General features: G+C 43.7%; 4 non-coding genes across 4 annotated transcripts; all 4 read left to right on the plus strand.

Annotated features, from left to right (window-relative positions):
• The first annotated feature begins 688 nt into the window (after positions 1–688).
• Positions 689–770, plus strand: TRNAS-GCU (transfer RNA serine (anticodon GCU)). The gene has a single exon. It is a non-coding gene; the product is annotated as a tRNA-Ser (tRNA).
• A 5240-nt stretch (positions 771–6010) lies between these two features.
• On the plus strand, positions 6011–6092 carry TRNAS-GCU (transfer RNA serine (anticodon GCU)). Its single transcript has one exon. It is a non-coding gene; the product is annotated as a tRNA-Ser (tRNA).
• A 504-nt stretch (positions 6093–6596) lies between these two features.
• Positions 6597–6678, plus strand: TRNAL-AAG (transfer RNA leucine (anticodon AAG)). The gene has a single exon. It is a non-coding gene; the product is annotated as a tRNA-Leu (tRNA).
• Positions 6679–21377: 14699 nt separating this feature from the next.
• On the plus strand, positions 21378–21459 carry TRNAS-GCU (transfer RNA serine (anticodon GCU)). Its single transcript has one exon. It is a non-coding gene; the product is annotated as a tRNA-Ser (tRNA).
• Positions 21460–23249: the final 1790 nt, after the last annotated feature.

Consider the following 23249-nt stretch of genomic DNA (forward strand, 5'->3'; position numbering starts at 1 on the left):
GCTTGCTGCGGAGTCATCGTCAACAAAAACTACCAAAATATTACTTCAATGTATTGTAATTACGACTGCCTCAGTTTTATGCATTACGTGAGTAGTCGGACAGCAATTTATTTAGCGCAAAAATATTTCTTGTTGATGCACGTACGTTTTTAAACTGAAGTGTCATAGCTGTAGCGGCAATACTCCCAGTTTAGGCGGTTTTATAAACTAAGTTTTACTTTCTCCTACTTAAAACATTTTGCAGAACAATGCACATTAAATGGGAAGCCAGTTTTCCTTAATTGTGTACTATTTGCTGCCTAATGTTGACATGTAAGCACCCCACCAATGACTGACACCTAGAGACTCGAAAGCGCCATACCAGTACAATATTTGTATGATATTGCACTTTAAATCCACGTACAACTGAATTAAAGCAATCTTAGCTCATTTGAGGGTAGTGTGATAGAACATCACATATGGATAGAACACGTTTGGAAAGTGTAATTTGCATGATTACATTACATTTAACATATAAATTCAAGCTGAAGTAGGGATGGACAACAAGGTCGTATAGAGCAAAGCTGAAGACAACAAGTTACCATAACAATCTGTAAATATATGCTCTTTATTATGTTTGGACAACTATCACCTAATAGAACACATTTTGGCTACCATATTTTGTACTCCTGAAAGATGGTGTTTTGAAGACGAGGTGGCTGAGTGGTTAAGGCGATGGACTGCTAATCCATTGTGCTCTGCACGCGTGGGTTCGAATCCTATCCATGTCGGTTTATTGTTCCGTCTTTAGTTTTTAGTATGTGGTAGGGCTGGGTTAACCCTATTTTATGTGAAAGTTAAATTACATATCCCATGGTATTTCCGGCAGTACAACGGCTCAGTTTGGAAACACCGCTCAGTTGAGTACTGTGCTTAGGCATTACTGTAAACAGCGCCAGCCGGGTTCTGCTCATGAATCACAAAATCTTTCCTGAGGCGGAGGGTTGGTAAGTTGAGGGACGTAGATAGTTTGATTCCTTATCCTTAAAGAAAGAGAAGCAGCGCGTGCGAGACCCCAATGTAAGGGTTGTCTTCCTACGGACTCTCAGGACTGGCGCTCCCTGACACCTCCCATGGCCCGGGGCCAATCCTGACCTACTAAATGTATCACGTGCCTGCTGCTGTTGGCGTTGACTTTCCTAGGATCACTTCACAGGCTATACACTCTTATTCTCCAACTCCGCTATACAACAGAACATCTCACTTCAGAAAGCTTACAGAAACAGGCTTGCACAGGGTAGTGTGGCCAAGCGGTCTAAGGTGCTGGATTAAGGCTCCAGTCTCTTTGGAGGCGTTCGGTTCGAATCCCACCGCTGCCAGTATTTTTCAACTCACAAACGTATTTTGTCTGCATCAGTGTCTCACTCTCTGCCTTCTGCACCTACGATCCACATAGCGAGAGGTGAGACTATGTAAAGTGGTGGCGGTATGTATATAAGGGTAGCCAGACAGTGGGACCGAGCCTTCTTATTTTAAAAAACCACAACCTAAGGTGACAAGAATTGTATCGGTAAACAAACCAGCTGTCTTGAAGTCTAACTATAGAGGCAACGAGAGGGGTCACTGTGATGCTGTAAGTTCAGTGAGTGTAAACAGTAGAACGCTGTGTGATACGTTTTCTTGCAGTGATGACAGCTCGCGTTTCTAAAGCAGAGAGAAAACATACAATGGGGAAGAAGAATAAATAAGGAAAGACATATATTATATGCAGACAGTTATTATACTTTGCTTTTTACCTGTAACTCGCTCAACTGTCGGTGAATGCTGCGTTACCCTGCATAGCCAGGTCACCACAGCGGGTGTCCACAGTGTTTGGCCAAGTTACTATAGTTGTGAGCTTGTAGATGTGAGGTAGTGTGGCTGAGCAGTCTAAAGTGGCTAGATTTAGGCTCCAGTCTCTGTGGAGCCGTGGGCTCGAATCCCAACACTTTAAGTTTACTTGAACCAAATACTTTTGCAAAAAAGGTTCATGTAATAAATATTCATTAGGGTCGTGGTTGTGAGTATGACACTAATGGATACAAGTGGGACTAACAATGCTACAATTCCTGAGACTACCACTGCACTAACAGCCTGGGAGAGGTTTGAGCTGGATACAAGATACTTGCATGAGGGAACTAACTCGAAAGGGGAACTATCCACTTATGTTTTCTATCGCTTGCTGAGTGAGTATGTTGACACAATGGATGCGAAAGATTGTTTTGTGTGTACACAGATTCCTGTTTCGGTACAAGAGGGGTTTACCTATCATAGACTGTCATTAACATATGGGATACATTGTAGTCTGTTACTAACAAGATTCTATAACCAGGAAGAGATTCAATATTTTTACTCAAATCATGATCTTGTGTTTTCTAATGTGCCTATCATAGAGGATGTGAGTGGGGTAGCTAAGTACTATAGCATAAAGTTAGTTAAAGGATTCTTTCAGGCGACATTAACAATTAGTACATCTTATGCACACCACAATAATTTGGCATGTTTGCTTACACCTGTAGAGAAAAGCTTTTTAGATCACACGGAAGAGAGAAGAAGGGCATTGAAGGGTAAACTAGAGAAAGGATTACAGCAACGGGCCTTTGCTAGTAGTGACGGTTATAGTGTAATTAGAGAACAAGGGAAGTTAGCGTTAGACGCACTACATGTAGGAAAGCTTTGCATATCCAAGACCAAATCATACTATGACAATGTGTTTGTGGGAATGAGTGAATGTAAGCGTGCGTTTTTGTTTCAGAGTAAAAGTACGTTCATGTTAAATGGACAGGATCCAGCAATCCCCGGGATTTATTAAATATGTGGACTTAATGCTTATTACCGTCTTCCAAAGGGATGGTATGGGACATGTTATTTGGGGATAGTTTTCCCAAAGATATATCAACTTAACGATTTGAAAAGGTTACCAAAATTGTCTGAATTACATCGTACTAGACATAAGAGAGAGACTGCTGCTGGTGTAGTAGGAGACATATTTGGGACGATAATTTCTTCAGTGGGAGTTATTATGAACTCCATAAAGATTCGAAAGTTGTCTACTATTGAGGATAACATGCTGACAAACTTTTCAGGGGCTATACTCCTGATGGATACTGAACTTGCTGCGGAGGGGGCTATGACTCTTGAAAAAAGGCTTGCTTTAGACATTCTTTTAGTGAAAAATGGCAGAGTTTGTAGATTGCTCAATGGGTGAAATTGTTGCGCTTCCATACCAGATAATAGTAATGAGATTAGAAGTATGCTTACTAACTTGACTAGGGATAGTACAGACTTGAAGGATTTGAAAGAACCAGGTGTTTGGAAAAAGGTTGGGAAAGGATTTGCTTCAGTGGGAAATTGGATTAGTAACATTTGGCATGGGATATTGTCTAAAATAATACAGGGGATATTGATTGTTATAGATTGCTTATTTGGATCATGGGTGGCATGTAAAATTAGTAAAAGAATCAAATTGAAGATGGCGAAAAATAATAGGAGGAGGGAAGAAAAACAAAGGGAAAAATTATTCAGGGCAAGATCAAAGGGGAAACCAAGAAGGAAAGAGATTGATATGAGGGAATTTTAGTATGTAAAATTAGTGGGGAAGATTTGTGTGATGACAAGAGTCATCAGAGGAGGGATTGCTGGAGTGTGTCTTTTAAAATTAATATTAACATGAAAAGCTTACAATATATTGTGTAATGAAGCTGCATAAAAAATGTGTTAACGTAGAAATAATGCACACGTTTGAAATGTGCCCACGGGGAGTGGCTACCAATGTATACGAAGACTAATGAAAGTTATTAATGCTGACTTAATTATGTACTAATGTTTTTAATTTGTATTAACATATCAAAATTGGAGTTATGTATTAGGAGTTTGTTCATTAAGCAGTAGGCCTTAGTTTAGCGAAGGTCTGTGCCTAGCTGCCTGGTCTCATATTAAACTGTCTTTTTATAACGTGCAATGTGCTATTTTCCTGAAGGACATGAAACTGTACTTTCCCAGAAGCTAGAGATGTGTGTAGCTGTAGTAAATTCTTTCTCATGGGACCCTACTTGCTCAAGGAGACATTCTTGCTGAATGCAACAGTGTAATTTGTAACAGGTGCAAGGCTGCCTGGTGTAGGAGAAAACAATGGAACTACTGACTGTATCGTAAAATGTAACTTTTCTTACCTGACATTCCAACCGATGAAAACGTCAATAACATGGGCCAATCAACGACATGAGAACTGTGGTTTGTGTAAAACTCTGGTGAAGATTATTGGACAGAGATGACGATGCACCAATGATTATCCATTGTGGAATTAGGAGTAAATTAGACAGTTTTGATTTAACCACATGACCCGAGGAGAAATCAGGCATTTATTGGACATTCCACTCCAATCCATTCTTTGCCATTCTACTGAGCCATTTAGGCCATTTCGTTTGAGACTTTGCCGTTTGTTTGCCCTGTTACTCTAAACCACCCTTTACTTATTCCTTACCTGATCCTTACTTCTCCTCTATATGAGGGAAGTTCTTGTTCCTTAGCTATGCCATACTGATACTTTGCCCTGTCCTTTCTTTGCTGATGCAAACGAGTGATGTCCCGAGGACGAAGACTGACGCTGTTTGCTGATCCGTTGGATGGGTAACTATCTGATGAAAATTGTAATTGTCTGTTTGCCTTTTCTTTCTAGGTACCAACTGCCCTTTGATAGAGGCCATAGTTAGATGTTTCCCAAATTTGTGTTTGCTAAATTGTTTTGCATGAAGCCCAACATGCTTATGCTAATACGAGGTTATTTAAGGTGTTCACTAAAATCTGACGCAAATAGACAAATTACTGAGTTCTTGCTTTGTTGAACCATGCACTACTGAGAGTTTGCTAAGTTGCTTTTTAATAATTATGTGTTAATACTGAGTGAATATTCTCTATGCATTGATTAGTTGCGTTTCTAATTGCAAATCTGAAGAGTTACTAATGAGATGAATTGCTGATGAGATTAACAGAAATGACTTTAGATTGTAACCAGTAGGGAAATAAATATCCTAACACTTAACTAAATTGGTGTGGTTATTCATGACTGAAAGATCATGGAGTGTTCACTTTATTGACTCTCATTAAAGGTTATTGATTAGCATGCTGATTAGGTTTTGCGATTGTTGTTGAGATATTGATCTATTGATTTGTGATGGCAAAAGACATCTCGTACTGGGAAGTCCCCGAACCTGGTCTAAAAGGTTCATCGACCGAGGCGTGTCTCCTTTTAAGTTTACTTATCAAGGCTCTGACGCGCCTTCACTAATAAAAAGTAATCGGATCGCTTGCAGCGGAGTCATCGTCAACAAAAACTACCAAAATATTACTTCAATGTATTGTAATTAAGACTGCCTCAGTTTTATGCATTACGTGAGTAGTCGGACAGCAATTTATTTAGCGCAAAAATATTTCTTGTTGATGCACGTACGTTTTTAAACTGAAGTGTCGTAGCTGTAGCAGCAATACTCCCAGTTTAGGCGGTTTTATAAACTAAGTTTTACTTTCTCCTACTTAAAACATTTTGCAGAACAATGCACATTAAATGGGAAGCCAGTTTTCCTTAATTGTGTACTATTTGCTGCCTAATGTTGACATGTAACCAGCCCACCAATGACTGACACCTAGAGACTCGAAAGCGCCATACCAGTACAATATTTGTATGATATTGTACTTTAACTCCACGTACAACTGAATTAAAGCAATCTTAGCTCATTGGAGGGTAGTGTGATAGTACATCACATATGGATAGAACACGTTTGGAAAGTGTAATTTTCATGATTACATTACATTTAACATATAAATTCAAGCTGAAGTAGGGTTGGAAAACTAGGTCGTATAGAGCAAAGCTGAAGACAACAAGTTACCATAACAATCTGTAAATATATGCTCTTTATTATGTTTGGACAACTATCACCTAATAGAACACATTTTGGCTACCATATTTTGTACTCCTGAAACATGGTGCTTTGAAGATGAGGTGGCCGAGTGGTTAAGGTGATGGACTGCTAATCCGTTGTGCTCTGCACGCGTGGGTTCGAATCCCATCCTTGTCGGTTTATTGTTCCGTCTTTAGTTTTTAGTATGTGGTAGGGCTGGGTTAACCCAATTTTATGTGAAAGTTAAATTACATAGCCCATGGTATTTCCGGCAGTACAACGGCTCAGTTTGGAAACACCGCTCAGTTGAGTACTGTGCTTAGGTATTACTGTAAACAGCGCCAGCCGGGTTCTGCTCATGAATCACAAAATCTTTCCTGAGGCGGAGGGTTGGTAAGTTGAGGGACGTAGATAGTTTGATTCCTTATCCTTAAAGAAAGAGAAGCAGCGCGTGCGGGACGCCAATGTAAGGGTTGTCTTCCTACGGACTCTCAGGACTGGCGCTCCCTGACACCTCCCATGGCCGGGGCCAATCCTGACCTACTGAATGTATCACGTGCCTGCTGCTGTTGGCGTTGACTTTCCTAGGATCACTTCACAGGCTATACACCCTTATTCTCCAACTCCCCTATACAACAGAACATCTCACTTCAGAAAGCTTACAGAAAGAGGTTTCCACAGGGTAGTGTGGCCGAGCGGTCTATGGCGCTGGATTAAGGCTCCAGTCTCTTTGGAGGCGTGGGTTCGAATCCCACTGCTGCCAGTATTTTTCAACTCACAAACGTATTTTGTCTGCATCAGTGTCTCACTCTCTGCCTTCTGCACCTACGATCCACATAGCGAGAGGTGAGACTATGTAAAGTGGTGACGTATATATATAAGGGTAGCCAGACAGTGGGACCGAGCCTTCTTATTTTAAAAAACCACAACCTAAGGTGACAAGAATTGTATCGGTAAACAAACCAGCTGTCTTGAAGTCTAACTATAGAGGCGACGAGAGGGGTCACTGTGATGCTGAAAGTTCAGTGAGTGTAAACAGTAGAACGCTGTGTGATACGTTTCCTTGCAGTGATGACAGCTCACGTTTCTAAAGCAGAGAGCAAACATACAATGGGGAAGAAGAATAAATAAGGAAAGACATATATTATATGCAGACAGTTATTATACTTTGCTTTTCACCTGTAACTCGCTCAACTGTCGGTGAATGCTGCGTTACCCTGCATAGCCAGGTCACCACAGCGGGTGTCCACAGTGTTTGGCCAAGTTACTATAGTTGAGAGCTTGTAGATGTGAGGTAGCGTGGCTGAGCAGGCTAAACTGGCTAGATTTAGGCTCCAGTCTCTCTGGAGCCGTGGGCTTGAATCCCAACACTTTAAGTTTACTTGAACCAAATACTTTTGCAAAAAAGGTTCATGAAATAAATATTCATTAGGGTCGTGGTTGTGAGTATGACACTAATGGATAAAAGTGGGACTAACAATGCTACAATTCCTGAGACTACCACTGCACTAACAGCCTGGGAGAGGTTTGAGCTGGATACAAGATACTTGCATGAGGGAACTAACTCGAAAGGGGAACTATCCACTGATGTTTTCTATCGCTTGCTGAGTGAGTGTGTTGACACAATGGATGCAAAAGATTGTTTTGTGTGTACACAGATTCCTGTTTCGGTACAAGAGGGGGTTACCTATCATAGACTGTCATCAACATATGGAATACGTTGTAGTCTGTTACTAACAAGATTCTATAACCAGGAAGAGATTAAATATTTTTACTCAAATCATGATCTTGTGTTTTCTAATGTGCCTATCATAGAGGATGTGAGTGGGGTAGCTAAGTACTATAGCATAAAGTTAGTTAAAGGATTATTTCAGGCGACATTAACAATTAGTACATCTTATGCACACCGCAATAATTTGACATGTTTGCTTACACCTGTAGAGAAAAGCTTTTTAGATCACACGGAAGAGAGAAGAAGGACATTGAAGGGTAAACTAGAGAAAGGATTACAGCAACGGGCCTTTGCTAGTAGTGACGGTTATAGTGCAATTAGAGAACAAGGGAAGTTAGCTTTAGACGCACTACATGTAGGAAAGCTTTGCATATCCAAGACCAAATCATACTATGATAATGTGTTTGTGGGAATGAGTGAATGTAAGCGTGTGTTTTTGTTTCAGAGTAAATGGACGTTCATGTTAAATGGACAGGATCCAGCAATCTCCGGGATTATTATATATGTGGACTTAATGCTTATTACCGTCTTCCAAAGGGATAGTATGGGACATGTTATTTGGGGATAGTTTTCCCAAAGATATATCAACTTGACGATTTGAAAAGGTTACAAAAATTGTCTGAATTACATCGTACTAGACATAAGAAAGAGACTGCTGCTGGTGTAGTAGGAGACATTTTTGGGACGATAACTTCTTCAGTGGGCGTTATTATGAACTCCATAAACATTCAAAAGTTGTCTACTATTGAGGATAACATGCTGACAAACTTTTCAGGGGCTATACTCCTGATGGATACTGAACTTGCTGCGGAGGGGGCTATGACTTTCAAAACAGGCTTGCTTTAGACATTCTTTCAGTGAAAAATGGCAGAGTTTGTAGATTGCTCAATGGGTGTAATTGTTGCGCTTACATACCAGATAATAGTGATGAGATTAGAAGTATGCTTACTAACTTGACTAGTGATAGTACGGACTTGAAGGATTTGAAAGAACCAGGTGTTTGGAAAAAGGTTGGGAAAGGATTTGCTTCAGTGGGAAATTGGATTAGTAACATTTGGCATGGGATATTGTCTAAAATAATACAGGGGTGTAGGAAAGTCCTCCTTTTTTGCCTGATCACCCCCACTCTTTTTGGATAGGTACTGGTGGTTACTGACTCTTGGCTGTGCCCTGGGTACTGCTTACCAGTCCCAGGGCCAGTGCTCTGTGTAAAATGGATATGCAAATTAGGCTAATTATAATTGGCTAAGTTAACCTACCTATAAGTCCCTAGTATATGGTAGGGCATGTAGGTTTAGGGACCACAGCATAGGTGGTGCACACCTAGGTGCACTGCTGAGGTGCCCAGTGTCATTTTAAAAGCAAGCCTGCCTTGCTGGCTGCTTTTACATTTAAGTTATATGCAAATTCGACTTTGGAATTAAAGGTACTTCCAAAGTCTTAAACTACCTTATTTTTACATATAAGTCACCCCTAAGGTGTGCCCTATGTGCCCCTAGGGCTGGGTGCCATGTAACTATAAGCAGGGACTTAATAAAAATAGGTTTATAAGCCCTGGTGAGGTAAAAACAGCCAAATTTGTTTTTCCCTCATTGAAGTAAATGGCCTTCATAGGCTAAAATGGGCAGACTTTATTTTACATTTTAAAGTCTCCTTAAATGTTACATACCAAGAATTTGGTATCAAATTAATTGTTGTAATAAATCCCACAACTTCCAGTTGTTGGATTTAATATAACTTGTTCAGGTAAAAAGTTTAGACTTTACCTAAAAAGTTGCCAATTTGAGCTCTGCATTGTTTTTGCTGCTGTGCTCTGATTGGCCAGCCTGCAGCAGCTTCTGCCAGGCTACCTTGATGAGGTGTGAAGTGGCCTGACTTCACACAAAGGAATGTGCTTGGGGGAGAGAATCTCCCCTCAGCAGATGGTGAGGCAGGAAGGGGGAGGGCGGCCAAACTGGTCTTCAAAGGCAGAGAAGGACATTTGGAGCACCCAGCAACACCCCCACATCCTGCAACCCCAGACAATTAGGTGCCCCCTTGATTAGATTAGGAGAGGGCAGGAGAGGGGTGTGTTTATGATTTTTAGCCACACCAGTGGGTGGGCTCAGCCAGATCTATCCTCCAAAAATCAGATTCATCCATTTTGGATTTTTAGAGACTGTTGCCTTCTGGGATGGATTTTTGCCACACTTCCCAGGAAGTGGTCATCACAGGGGGACGACCCTGTCCCTGATTGGAGAACCAGGACCCCCCTGCTTTTCACCCAGGAGCAAGGATAAAAGTGGCAGACCTGCACCCACACCTCAGATCCCCACCAAATTTCAAGAAGAAGGAACTACAAGGAGAAGAAGGACTGCCCTGCTGGACCCCTGGCCTGCACCTGGACCCTGCACTCAGAAGGACTGCACCAGCTGCACACTTGGGCTTCACCACAAGAAGGACTTTGCCTGGCTTCAACTGGTTCAAGGAGGGACTCCCTGTTTGCTACAGGTGAAAAATTGCTAAACCAGAGTCCCCTGCACCAACTCCTGAAAAAAGAGACCAGTTGACCACTGCCCAGTGGCCAGAAAGGAGTTTGCGCCAGGTGCATTCTGGTAGTTGAAGTCCGCACCCCCCAAGGACCATCACAGAACTTCTGGACCCTTGGGGTGAGCTGTGGACCCCAAAAGAACCTTAAAAGAACATCTGGGAGAAGCCCCAGAAGTTTGGAAAGGATTTGAGAAATTTTGAAAAAAAGCTCCATAAAGTGACCGACCCGCCGCGGAAATTCTAGCCGGCTTGCCTCAACCGCGACCCGGCCTGACTTCGTGGTTCATCCCGGTAAAGAAAAACATCCGAAAAAAAGACTAAGTCCGAAGGTAAAAAGTTGACCGGGACCTCCCAGCCATCGTATCCGAGAAGGGCTCCACGGACGTCGGATCAAGATCCAGGTTTACCCCGGTCGAAGGATTTTCATCTCGAAAAAAACGACTAAGTCCGAAGGTAAAAATCACCACCGAGGAAACCGACTTCGCGTATCCGGACAAGGGCTCCAGGAGGTCGGATTCAACTGGCAGGTTCGTCCTGGTGAAGAAAAACTTCAAAAAAGAGACTAAGTCAGAAGGTAACTTTTTAACCGAGGCCTCCCGCGACTTGTAGCCGAGCAGGGCTCCATCGCGGTCGGCCTGAAACTTTGACTTTGCCCCAGTCCTGGTGCAACCAGATGACCCGATTGGCGCTTTTTGTTTCTAAGCGCTAGAAAAATAATAATACTTTAAAAATTCATATCTCCGGTTCCCCTGAACCAATTTAATTCGTTTTTGTGTCATTTTAAAGATAAAAATATAAACTATTTTTATAAATTGGTTTTGGATTTTTTAACTGTTTCCTGTGTTTTATTTAATTGCTGTTTTGTGATATTTGAATGCTTTACACACTGTCTCCTAAGTTAAGCCTTGACGCTCGTTGCCAAGCTACCAAGGGTTGAGCTGGGATTAATTTACTGAGACCCAACTGTACCTAATTGGAGGTTAGTGGCTTGTTGCTAGGTGTAGGTACCTACCTGCCCTTACCAATAACCCATTTTCCAACATTTTTGGTGGCAGCGGTGGGATCCTGTACTTGTGTTCAGTATCACGTTACAGTTTTAAGTAAAACAAATTAAAAATCCTTTAAATTGTCTTAGTGCAAAAATTATTTAATTTTTTTTTAATTTTACATTTTTCATTTTTTTTTAATTTGGATTAATTTCAATTATTGAATTTTTGTAATTTTTCTAAATTCTTGTTTCCAATTTTTGCAAAAAGTTTTTGTGACACAAAACTAGGGAACCATGGAGCTTGATCTGGATAGCCTACCCACACTGACAGTAGTCCAGCTTAGGGGGTTGTGTATTGAGAGAGGGTTGCCTGCAACCACTGATCTCAGGAAGCAAATCCTGATTAAATCCCTGACAGCATGGGCTGAGGCCCAAGAGGTAGAGACAGAGGAAGCTCCAGAGGAGGAGGAAAAAGGGGAGGATGCTAGCTCTAACCTCTCAGGGGAGGGAAGGCATCAGACCCCAAGTGAGGATGAGGAAGAACGGACCTCAGTGGATACAGTCACTAGGGGCAGACCCAAAGCTAGTGGTAGGAAGGGGGTTCTTTCAGGAGGAGAGAACCCATCCATCAGAGAAAGAGAGCTGGAAGCCCAGCTAGCCTCCATAGCTTTGGAAGCAGATAAGCTTGCCCTAGAAAAGAAAAAGTGGGCAAGCAAAGAAAGAAAAGATGGTGGCAGCGAGAAAGAAGCTGAGGTGTCCCAGGGTGGGGGTTTTGCCCCCAGATTACCCAAAGGGGTGGTTCCGGCCTATGTAGAGGGGGATGACATAGACAAGTGGCTGGGGGCCTTTGAGAGGGCCCTCCAGATGAGGAAAGTCAAGCCTCAGTACTGGGGTTCACTTCTTTGGGAGTTAGTTCCCAACTCTGGGAGGGATAGGCTCCTAACCATGAGTGGGGAGGATGCAGACTCATACCCCAGTATGAAGAGTTGCTTGACTAAAAAGTTTGGTCTGACCCCAGAGCAGTATAGGCTTAAGTTTAGGGACACCCAAAAGACAAGCACCCAGTCCTGGGTGGACTTTGTGGACATCTCAGTAAAGGCACTGGAGGGCTGGATACAGGGCAACAGGGTAAGTACCTTTGAGGGGCTGTACAATTTGATTATGAGGGAGCACCTTCTAACTAATTGTGTCCAAGAGAGGCTCTGCCAGTATCTAGTAGACTCTAGGTTGACCAACCCCAGAGAGCTGGGGGAGGCAGCAGATGACTGGTTAAGAACTAGGGTTAACCAGAAACCCCCAGGGGGTGATCAGAAAAAGGGAGGACATGGTTCTTCTCAGGGGAAGAACCAGGGGAAAGATGACAAAAAACCCAAAGAGTCCTCACAAGAGTCCCCAAAAACTTCTCAGGGAGGGGGAGCCCCGAGCCAATTCACTTTTAAAGGGAAAGGGTATCAGGGAAAGAATTATGATCCTGCTAAAGCAGGAAGGTTTCAGGAGCTTGCTAAGGCCGGCAAGTGTTTTGACTGTCATCAGCCAGGACATAAAAGAGGAGATGCTATCTGCTCCAAGAAGCCCCCCACTGGTGGGCAATCCCAGGGGATTGCTAGTGTAGGGTTGGGGGTGGAAGTTGGCCCAGGGGTGGAATCAGGGTACACTGAGGTCACCTTAGTATCCGTGGGTGGGGTGGACATTGCAACTTTGGCCACCTTACCTCCCATCATGGAGAGGTATAGGCAGAGGCCTAAAGTCAATGGGACTGAAGTAGAAGCTCTGAGAGATACAGGAGCCAGTGTGACAATGGTCACAGAAAAGCTGGTTTCTCCAGAGCAGGTCTTACCTGGTGTTTTCCACCAGGTGACTTATGCAGATACCAGAACCAAACTCCATCCCATGGCTATGGTGAGTCTGGAATGGGGAGGTATGACTGGCCCTAAAAAAGTAGCTGTAGTTCCTGCCCTCCCAGTAGAGTGTCTGCTGGGAAATGATCTTGAAGCATCTGAGTGGTCAGAAGTGGAGAGAAGGGTCCATGCACAGATGCTGGACCTCCCTGAATGGGTGTGTGCTGTGACCAGGTCACAGGCAGCACAGCAGGGAAATGCTGGACACTTGGACCCTGGAACAATGGGCCAAGCCTCCAAGAAGAAGAGAAAGGGCACTGGGTCTGGCTTGCCAGCCCCAACAAGTACAGAGAGTCAGGAAGAATCCAACCCTGAGGGGGAGGATCTGAACTCTGAAGGAGGGACACTTTCCCTGCAAACTCTGCCTGACTTGGCAGAACTGCAAGGGGCAGGTGGGCCCACCAGAGAAGATTTGTGCCGGGGACAAAGAGAGTGTCCCACTCTTGAGGGCCTGAGGCAGACTGCTGCCAGGCAAGAACAAGGGGATTCCAGTGGTACCCACAAGGTTTACTGGGAGGATGGAGTTCTCTACACTGAGGCAAGGGCCCTCAAAGAAGGGGCTACTAGGAGAGTAGTGGTCCCCCAAAAGTATAGAGAATTCCTCCTTACCTTAAGCCATGATATCCCCTTAGCTGGTCATTTGGGACAGACCAAGACCTGGAACAGGCTGGTCAACCATTTTTATTGGCCCCAAATGTCAGAAAAGGTCAGGGAGTTTTGCAGCTCCTGTGTCACCTGTCAAGCCAGTGGCAAGACAGGGGGCAAGCCAAAGGCTCCCTTGATACTACTGCCAGTGGTTGGGACTCCCTTTGAGAGGGTGGGGATTGACATTGTTGGTCCCCTAGACCCACCAACTGCTTCAGGTAATAGGTACATTGTGGTGGTTGTGGACCATGCCACCAGGTACCCTGAGGCAATACCCCTCCGGACAGTCACTGCTCCCACAGTGGGTAGGGCCCTACTTGGTGTGTTCACCAGAGTGGGATTCCCAAAGGAGGTAGTCTCAGATAGGGGCACAAACTTTATGTCAGCCTATCTGAAAGCCATGTGGGAGGAGTGTGGTGTTACTTATAAGTTCAGCACACCCTACCATCCACAGACCAATGGTCTAGTGGAAAGATTCAATAAGACCCTGAAGGGCATGATCATGGGTTTGTCTGACAAACTCAGGAGGAGATGGGATGTCCTCCTCCCATGCCTGCTGTTTGCCTACAGAGAGGTGCCGCAGAAGGGGGTTGGATTCAGCCCCTTTGAGTTACTGTTTGGGCACCCTGTAAGAGGCCCATTGTGCTTGGTGAGAGAGTCTTGGGAAAAGCCTCTCAAGGAATCCAAGGAGAATGTGCTAGATTATGTACTAGGCCTGCGGTCTCGCATGGCTGAGTATATGAAGAAGGCAAGCAGAAACCTGGAGGCCAGTCAGGAGCTCATGAAGCTCTGGCATGATCAAAAGGCTACCATGCCTGAGTATCACCCAGGACAGCTGGTGTGGGTTTTGGAGCCCATGGCTCCTAGGGCACTACTGGCCAAATGGACTGGGCCCTATCCAATTCTGGAAAAAAAAGGTGAGGTCACCTACTTGGTGGACCTTGGCACCCCCAGGAATCCTCACAGGATCCTGCATGTAAACAGGATGAAACCCCACCAGGACAGGGCAGACATGACCATGCTGATGGTCACTGATGAAGGGAAGGAGGAGGAGGGTGAACCTCTGCCAGACCTCCTGTCCTCAAAAGCAAAAGATGGGTCAGTGGAGGGAGTGGTACTCTCTCCCAAATTGACAGATCAGCAACAACAAGACTGTAAGCAAGTTTTGGGACAGTTTGCTAGTCTGTTCTCCCTGACCCCTGGACTCACCAATTGGTGTGTCCATGATGTTGACACTGGTGACAGCTTGCCTGTCAAGAACAAGCTGTACAGGCTGTCTGACCAGGTCAAGGCCAACATCAAAGCTGAAGTGGCTAAGATGGTGGACCTCAAGGTAATTGAGCCCTCTGATAGTCCTTGGTCCAGTCCAGTGGTTCTGGTGCCCAAAGCTAATCCCCAAGGTGGGAAGAAAGAATTGAGATTCTGTGTGGACTACAGAGGTCTAAACGCAGTCACTAGGACTGATGCTCACCCCATACCTAGAGCTGATGAGCTCATTGACAGGTTGGGGGCTGCCAAATTCCTGAGCACATTTGATCTGACCTCAGGATATTGGCAGATTGCCTTAAGTCCAAGAGCTAAGGAGAGGTCAGCATTTTCCACACCAGAGGGCCACTTTCAGTTCAAGGTGATGCCCTTTGGCATGAAAAATGCTCCTGCCACCTTCCAACGGTTGGTGAATAGAGTCCTATCTGGGTTGGAATCTTTTAGTGCAGCTTATCTGGATGATATAGCTGTATTTAGTTCCACCTGGAGGGACCACATGGTCCACCTGAAGGAAGTGCTTCAGGCCCTGCTTCAAGCAGGCCTGACTATCAAGGCAAGCAAGTGCCAGATAGGGCAAAGTTCTGTTGTGTACCTGGGCCACCTTGTTGGTGGAGGCCAGGTACAACCTCTCCAGCCCAAGATCCAGACTATCCTGGATTGGGAGGCTCCAAAAACCCAGACTCAGGTCAGGGCCTTTCTTGGCCTGACTGGGTACTACAGGAGGTTTGTTCAGAATTTTGGGACCATAGTGGCCCCTCTGACTGAGCTTACCTCCAAGAAACAGCCCAAAAAGGTCATTTGGACCCCAGAGTGTCAGAAAGCTTTTGACACTCTAAAACAGGCTATGTGTTCAGCACCAGTGTTACTGGCCCCTGACTATAGCAAGGAATTTGTAGTGCAAACAGATGCTTCAGAGGAAGGGATTGGGGCAGTGTTAGCACAAGTTAATGAAGAGGGCCATGATCACCCAGTTGCCTTCATCAGCAGGCGACTACTCCCCAGAGAGAAAAAATGGAGTGCCATTGAGAGGGAGGCCTTTGCTGTGGTCTGGTCCCTGAAGAAGTTGAGGCCTTACTTGTTTGGCACTCACTTCCGTGTACAAAGTGACCACAGACCTCTCAGATGGTTGATGCAGATGAGGGGGGAGAACCAAAAACTGTTAAGGTGGTCCATTTCCCTACAGGGGATGGACTTCACAGTGGAGCACAGACCTGGGACTGCCTATGCCAATGCAGATGGCCTTTCCAGGTTTTTCCACTTAGCTGATGAGGACTACCAGGGTGTAGGTTAGTACCCATCACCTTTCATCTGGGGGGGGGCAGTGTAGGAAAGTCCTCCTTTTTTGCCTGATCACCCCCACTCTTTTTGGATAGGTACTGGTGGTTACTGACTATTGGCTGTGCCCTGGGTACTGCTTGCCAGTCCCAGGGCCAGTGCTCTGTGTAAAATGGATATGCAAATTAGGCTAATTATAATTGGCTAAGTTAACCTACCTATAAGTCCCTAGTATATGGTAGGGCATGTAGGTTTAGGGACCACAGCATAGGTGGTGCACACCTAGGTGCACTGCTGAGGTGCCCAGTGTCATTTTAAAAGCAAGCCTGCCTTGCTGGCTGCTTTTAAATTAAAGTTATATGCAAATTCGACTTTGGAATTAAAGGTACTTCCAAAGTCTTAAACTACCTTATTTTTACATATAAGTCACCCCTAAGGTGTGCCCTATGTGCCCCTAGGGCTGGGTGCCATGTAACTATAAGCAGGGACTTTATAAAAATAAGTTTATAAGCCCTGGTGAGGTAAAAACAGCCAAATTTGTTTTTCCCTCATTGAAGTAAATGGCCTTCATAGGCTAAAATGGGCAGACTTTATTTTAAATTTTAAAGTCTCCTTAAATGTTACATACCAAGAATTTGGTATCAAATTAATTGTTGTAATAAATCCCACAACTTCCAGTTGTTGGATTTAATATAACTTGTTCAGGTAAAAAGTTTAGACTTTACCTAAAAAGTTGCCAATTTCAGCTCTGCATTGTTTTTGCTGCTGTGCTCTGATTGGCCAGCCTGCAGCAGCTTCTGCCAGGCTACCTTGATGAGGTGTGAAGTGGCCTGACTTCACACAAAGGAATGTGCTTGGGGGAGAGAATCTCCCCTCAGCAGATGGTGAGGCAGGAAGGGGGAGGGCGGCCAAACTGGTCTTCAAAGGCAGAGAAGGACATTTGGAGCACCCAGCAACACCCCCACATCCTGCAACCCCAGACAATTAGGTGCCCCCTTGATTAGATTAGGAGAGGGCAGGAGAGGGGTGTGTTTATGATTTTTAGCCACACCAGTGGGTGGGCTCAGCCAGATCTATCCTCCAAAAATCAGATTCATCCATTTTGGATTTTTAGAGACTGTTGCCTTCTGGGATGGATTTTTGCCACACTTCCCAGGAAGTGGTCATCACAGGGGGACGACCATGTCCCTGATTGGAGAACCAAGACCCTCCTGCTTTTCACCCAGGAGCAAGGATAAAAGTGGCAGACCTGCACCCACACCTCAGATCCACACCAAATTTCAAGAAGAAGGAACTACAAGGAGAAGAAGGACTGCCCTGCTGGACCCCTGGCCTGCACCTGGACCCTGCACTCAAAAGGACTGCACCAGCTGCACACTTGGGCTACACCACAAGAAGGACTTTGCCTGGCTTCAACTGGTTCAAGGAGGGACTCCCTGTTTGCTACAGGTGAAAAATTGCTAAACCAGAGTCCCCTGCACCAACTCCTGATAAAAGAGACCAGTTGACCACTGCCCAGTGGCCAGAAAGGAGTTTGTTGCAGGTGCATTCTGGGAGTTGAAGTCCGCACCCCCCAAGGACCATCACAGAACTTCTGGACCCTTGGGGTGAGCTGTGGACCCCAAAAGAACCTTAAAAGAACATCTGGGAGAAGCCCCAGAAGTTTGGAAAGGATTTGAGAAATTTTGAAAAAAAGCTCCATAAAGTGACCGACCCGCCGCGGAAATTCTAGCCGGCTTGCCTCAACCGCGACCCGGCCTGACTTCGTGGTTCGTCCCGGTAAAGAAAAACATCAGAAAAAAAGACTAAGTCCGAAGGTAAAAAGTTGACCGGGACCTCCCAGCCATCGTATCCGAGAAGGGCTCCACGGACGTCGGATCAAGATCCAGGTTTACCCCGGTCGAAGGATTTTCATCTCGAAAAAACGACTAAGTCCGAAGGTAAAAATCACCACCGAGGAAACCGACTTCGCGTATCCGGACAAGGGCTCCAGGAGGTCGGATTCAACTGGCAGGTTCGTCCCGGTGAAGAAAAACTTCAAAAAAGAGACTAAGTCAGAAGGTAACTTTTTAACCGAGGCCTCCCGCGACTTGTAGCCGAGCAGGGCTCCATCGCGGTCGGCCTGAAACTTTGACTTTGCCCCGGTCCTGGTGCAACCAGATGACCCGATTGGCGCTTTTTGTTTCTAAGCGCTAGAAAAATAATAATACTTTTAAAATTCATATCTCCGGTTCCCCTGAACCAATTTAATTCGTTTTTGTGTCATTTTAAAGATAAAAATATAAACTATTGTTATTAATTGGTTTTGGATTTTTAAACTGTTTCCTGTGTTTTATTTAATTGCTGTTTTGTGATATTTGAATGCTTTACACACTGTCTCCTAAGTTAAGCCTCGACGCTCGTTGCCAAGCTACCAAGGGTTGAGCTGGGATTAATTTACTGAGACCTAACTGTACCTAATTGGAGGTTAGTGGCTTGTTGCTAGGTGTAGGTACCTACCTGCCCTTACCAATAACCCATTTTCCAACAAGGGGATATTGATTGTTATAGATTGCTTATTTGGATCATGGGTGGCATGTAAAATTAGTAAAAGAATAAAATTGAAGATGGCGAAAAATAATAGGAGGAGGGAAGAAAAACAAAGGGAAAAATTATTCAGGGCAAGATCAAAGGGGAAACCAAGAAGGGAAGAGATTGATATGAGGGAATTTTAGTATGTAAAATTAGTAGGGAAGATTTGTGTGATGACAAGAGTCATCAGAGGAGGGATTGCTGGAGTGTGTCTTTTAAAATTAATATTAACATGAAAAGCTTACAATATATTGTATAATGAAGCTGCATAAAAAATGTGTTAACGTAGAAATAATGCACACGTTTGAAATGTGCCCACGGGGAGTAGCTACCAATGTATACGAAGACTAATGAAAGTTATTAATGCTGAATTAATTATGTACTAATGTTTTTAATTTGTATTAACATATCAAAATTGGAGTTATGTATTAGGAGTTTGTTCATTAAGCAGTAGGCCTTAGTTTAGCGAAGGTCTGTGCCTAGCTGCCTGGTCTCATATTAAACTGTCTTTTTCTAACGTGCAATGTGCTATTTTCCTGAAGGACATGAAACTGTACTTTCCCAGAAGCTAGAGATGTGTGTAGCTGTAGTAAATTCTTTCTCATGGGACCCTACTTGCTCAAGGAGACATTCTTGCTGAATGCATCAGTGTAATTTGTAACAGGTGCAAGGCTGCCTGGAGTAGGAGAAAACAATGGAACTACTGACTGTAGCGTAAAATGTAACTTTTCTTACCTGACATTCCAACGGATGAAAACGTCAATAACATGGGCCAATCAACGACATGAGAACTGTGGTTTGTGTAAAACTCTGGTGAAGATTATTGGACAGAGATGGCGATGCACCAATGATTATCCATTGAGGAATTAGGAGTAAATTAGACAGTTTTGATTTAACCACATGACCCGAGGAGAAATCAGGCATTTATTGGACATTCCACTCCAAGCCATTCTTTGCCATTCTACTGAGCCATTTAGGCCATTTCGTTTGAGACTTTGCCGTTTGTTCGCCCTGTTACTCTAAACCACTCTTTACTTATTCCTTACCTGATACTTACTTCTCCTCTATATGAGGGAAGTTCTTGTTCCTTAGCTATGCCATACTGATACTTTGCCCTGTCCTTTCTTTGCTGATGATGCAAACGACTGATGTCCCGAGGACGAAGACTGACGCTGTTTGCTGATCCGTTGGATGGGTAACTATCTGATGAAAATTGTAATTGTCTGTTTGCCTTTTCTTTCTAGGTACCAACTGCTCTTTGATAGAGGCCATAGATAGATGTTTTCCAAATTTGTGTTTGCTAAATTGTTTTGCATGAAGCCCAACATGCTGATGCTAATACCAGGTTATTTAAGGTGTTCACTAAAATCTGACGCAAATAGACAAATGACTGAGTTCTTGCTTTGTTGAACCATGCACTACTGAGACTTTGCTAAGTTGCTTCTTAATAATTATGTATTAATAGTGAGTGAATATTCTCTATGCATTGATTAATTTCGTTTCTAATTGCAAATCTGAAGAGTTACTAATGAGATGAATTGCTGATGAGATTAACAGAAATGACTTTAGATTGTAACCAGTAGGGAAATAAATATCCTAACACTTAACTAAATTGGTGTGGTTATTCATGACTGAAAGATCATGGTGTGTTCACTTTATTGACTCTCGTTAAAGGTTATTGATTAGCATGCTGATTAGTTATTGCGATTGTTGTTGAGATATTGATCTATTGATTTGTGATGCCAAAAGACATCTCGTACTGGGAAGTCCCCGAACCTGGTCTAAAAGGTTCATCGACCTAGGCGTGTCTCCTTGCAAGTTTACTTATCAAGGCTCTGACGCGCCTTCACTAATAAAAAGTAATCTGATCGCTTGCTGCGCAGTCATCGTCAACAAAAACTACCAAAATATTACTTCAATGTATTGTAATTACGACTGCCTCAGTTTTATGCATTACGTGAGTAGTCGGACAGCAATTTATTTAGCGCAAAAATATTTCTTGTTGATGCACGTACGTTTTTAAACTGAAGTGTCATAGCTGTAGCGGCAATACTCCCAGTTTAGGTGGTTTTATAAACTAAGTTTTACTTTCTCCTACTTAAAACATTTTGCAGAACAATGCACATTAAACTGGAAGGCAGTTTTCCTTAATTGTGTACTATTTGCTGCCTAATGTTGACATGTAAGCACACCACCAATAACTGACACCTAGAGACTCGAAAGCGCCATACCAGTACAATATTTGTATGATATTGCACTTTAAATACACGTACAACTGAATTAAAGCAATCTTAGCTCATTTGAGGGTAGTGTGATAGTACATCACATATGGATAGAACACGTTTGGAAAGTGTAATTTTCATGATTACATTACATTTAACATATAAATTCAAGCTGAAGTAGGGATGGACAACAAGGTCGTATAGAGCAAAGCTGAAGACAACAAGTTACCATAACAATCTGTAAATATATGCTCTTTATTATGTTTAGACAACTATCACCTAATAGAACACATTTTGGCCACCATATTTTGTACTCCTGAAACATAGTGTTTTGAAGACGAGGTGGCCGAGTGGTTAAGGCGATGGACTGCTAATCCATTGTGGTCTGCACGCGTGGGTTCGAATCCCATTCTCGTCGGTTTATTGTTCCGTCTTTAGTTTTTAGTATGTGGTAGGGCTGGGTTAACCCTATTTTAAGTGAAAAATAAATGACATATCCCATGGTATTAACGGCAGTACAACGGCTCAGTTTGGAAACACCGCTCAGTTGAGTACTGTGCTTAGGCATTACTGTAAACAGCGCCAGCTGGGTTCTGCTCATGAATCACAAAATCTTTCCTGAGGCGGAGGGTTGGTAAGTTGAGGGACGTAGATAGTTTGATTCCTTATCCTTAAAGAAAGAGAAGCAGCGCGTGCGGGACGCCAATGTAAGGGTTGTCTTCCTACGGACTCTCAGGACTGGCGCTCCCTGACACCTCCCATGGCCCGGGGCCAATCCTGACCTACTGAATGTATCACGTGCCTGCTGCTGTTGGCGTTGACTTTCCTAGGATCACTTCACAGGCTATACACCCTTAATCTCCAACTCCCCTATACAACAGAACATCTCACTTCAGAAAGCTTACAGAAACCAGTTTGCACAGGGTAGTGTGGCCGAGCGGTCTAAGGCGCTGGATTAATGCTCCAGTCTCTTTGGAGGCGTGGGTTCAAATCTCACCGCTGCCAGTATTTCTCAACTCACAAACGTATTTTGTCTGCATCAGTGTCTCACTCTCTGCCTTCTGCACCTACGATCCACATAGCGAGAGGTGAGACTATGTAAAGTGGTGACGTATATATATAAGGGAAGCCAGACAGTGGGACCGAGCCTTCTTATTTTAAAAAACCACAACCTAAGGTGACAAGAATTGTATCGGTAAACAAACCAGCTGTCTTGAAGTCTAACTATAGAGGCGACGAGAGGGGTCACTGTGATGCTGAAAGTTCAGTGAGTGTAAACAGTAGTACACTGTGTGATACGTTTCCTTGCAGTGATGACAGCTCGCGTTTCTAAAGCAGAGAGCAAACATACAATGGGGAAGAAGAATAAATAAGGAAAGACATATATTATATGCAGACAGTTATTATACTTTGCTTTTCACCTGTAACTCGCTCAACTGTCGGTGAATGTTGCGTTACCCTGCATAGCCAGGTCACCACAGCGGGTGTCCACAGTGTTTGGCCAAGTTACTATAGTTGTGAGCTTGTAGATGTGAGGTAGCGTGGCTGAGCAGGCTAAACTGGCTACATTTAGGCTCCAGTCTCTCTGGAGCCGTGGGCTTGAATCCCAACACTTTAAGTTTACTTGAACCAAATACTTTTGCAAAAAAGGTTCATGTAATAAATATTCATTAGGGTCGTGGCTGTGAGTATGACACTAATGGATAAAAGTGGGACTAACAATGCTACAATTCCTGAGACTACCACTGCACTAACAGCCTGGGAGAGGTTTGAGCTGGATACAAGATACTTGCATGAGGGAACTAACTCGAAAGGGGAGCTATCCACTGATGTTTTCTATCGCTTGCTGAGTGAGTATGTTGACACAATGGATGAAAAAAATTGTTTTGTGTGTACACAGATTCCTGTTTCGGTACAAGAGGGGGTTACCTATCATAGACTGTCATTAACATATGGGATACGTTGTAGTCTGTTACTAACAAGATTCTATAACCAGGAAGAGATTCAATATTTTTACTCAAATCATGATCTTGTGTTTTCTAATGTGCCTATCATAGAGGATGTGAGTGGGGTAGCTAAGTACTATAGCATAAAGTTAGTTAAAGGATTCTTTCAGGCGACATTAACAATTAGTACATCTTATGCACACCACAATAATTTGACATGTTTGCTTACACCTGTAGAGAAAAGCTTTTTAGATCACACGGA

The sequence above is a fragment of the Pleurodeles waltl genome, chromosome 12 (assembly GCF_031143425.1).
Source record: "Pleurodeles waltl isolate 20211129_DDA chromosome 12, aPleWal1.hap1.20221129, whole genome shotgun sequence".
NCBI lineage: Eukaryota > Metazoa > Chordata > Amphibia > Caudata > Salamandridae > Pleurodeles > Pleurodeles waltl.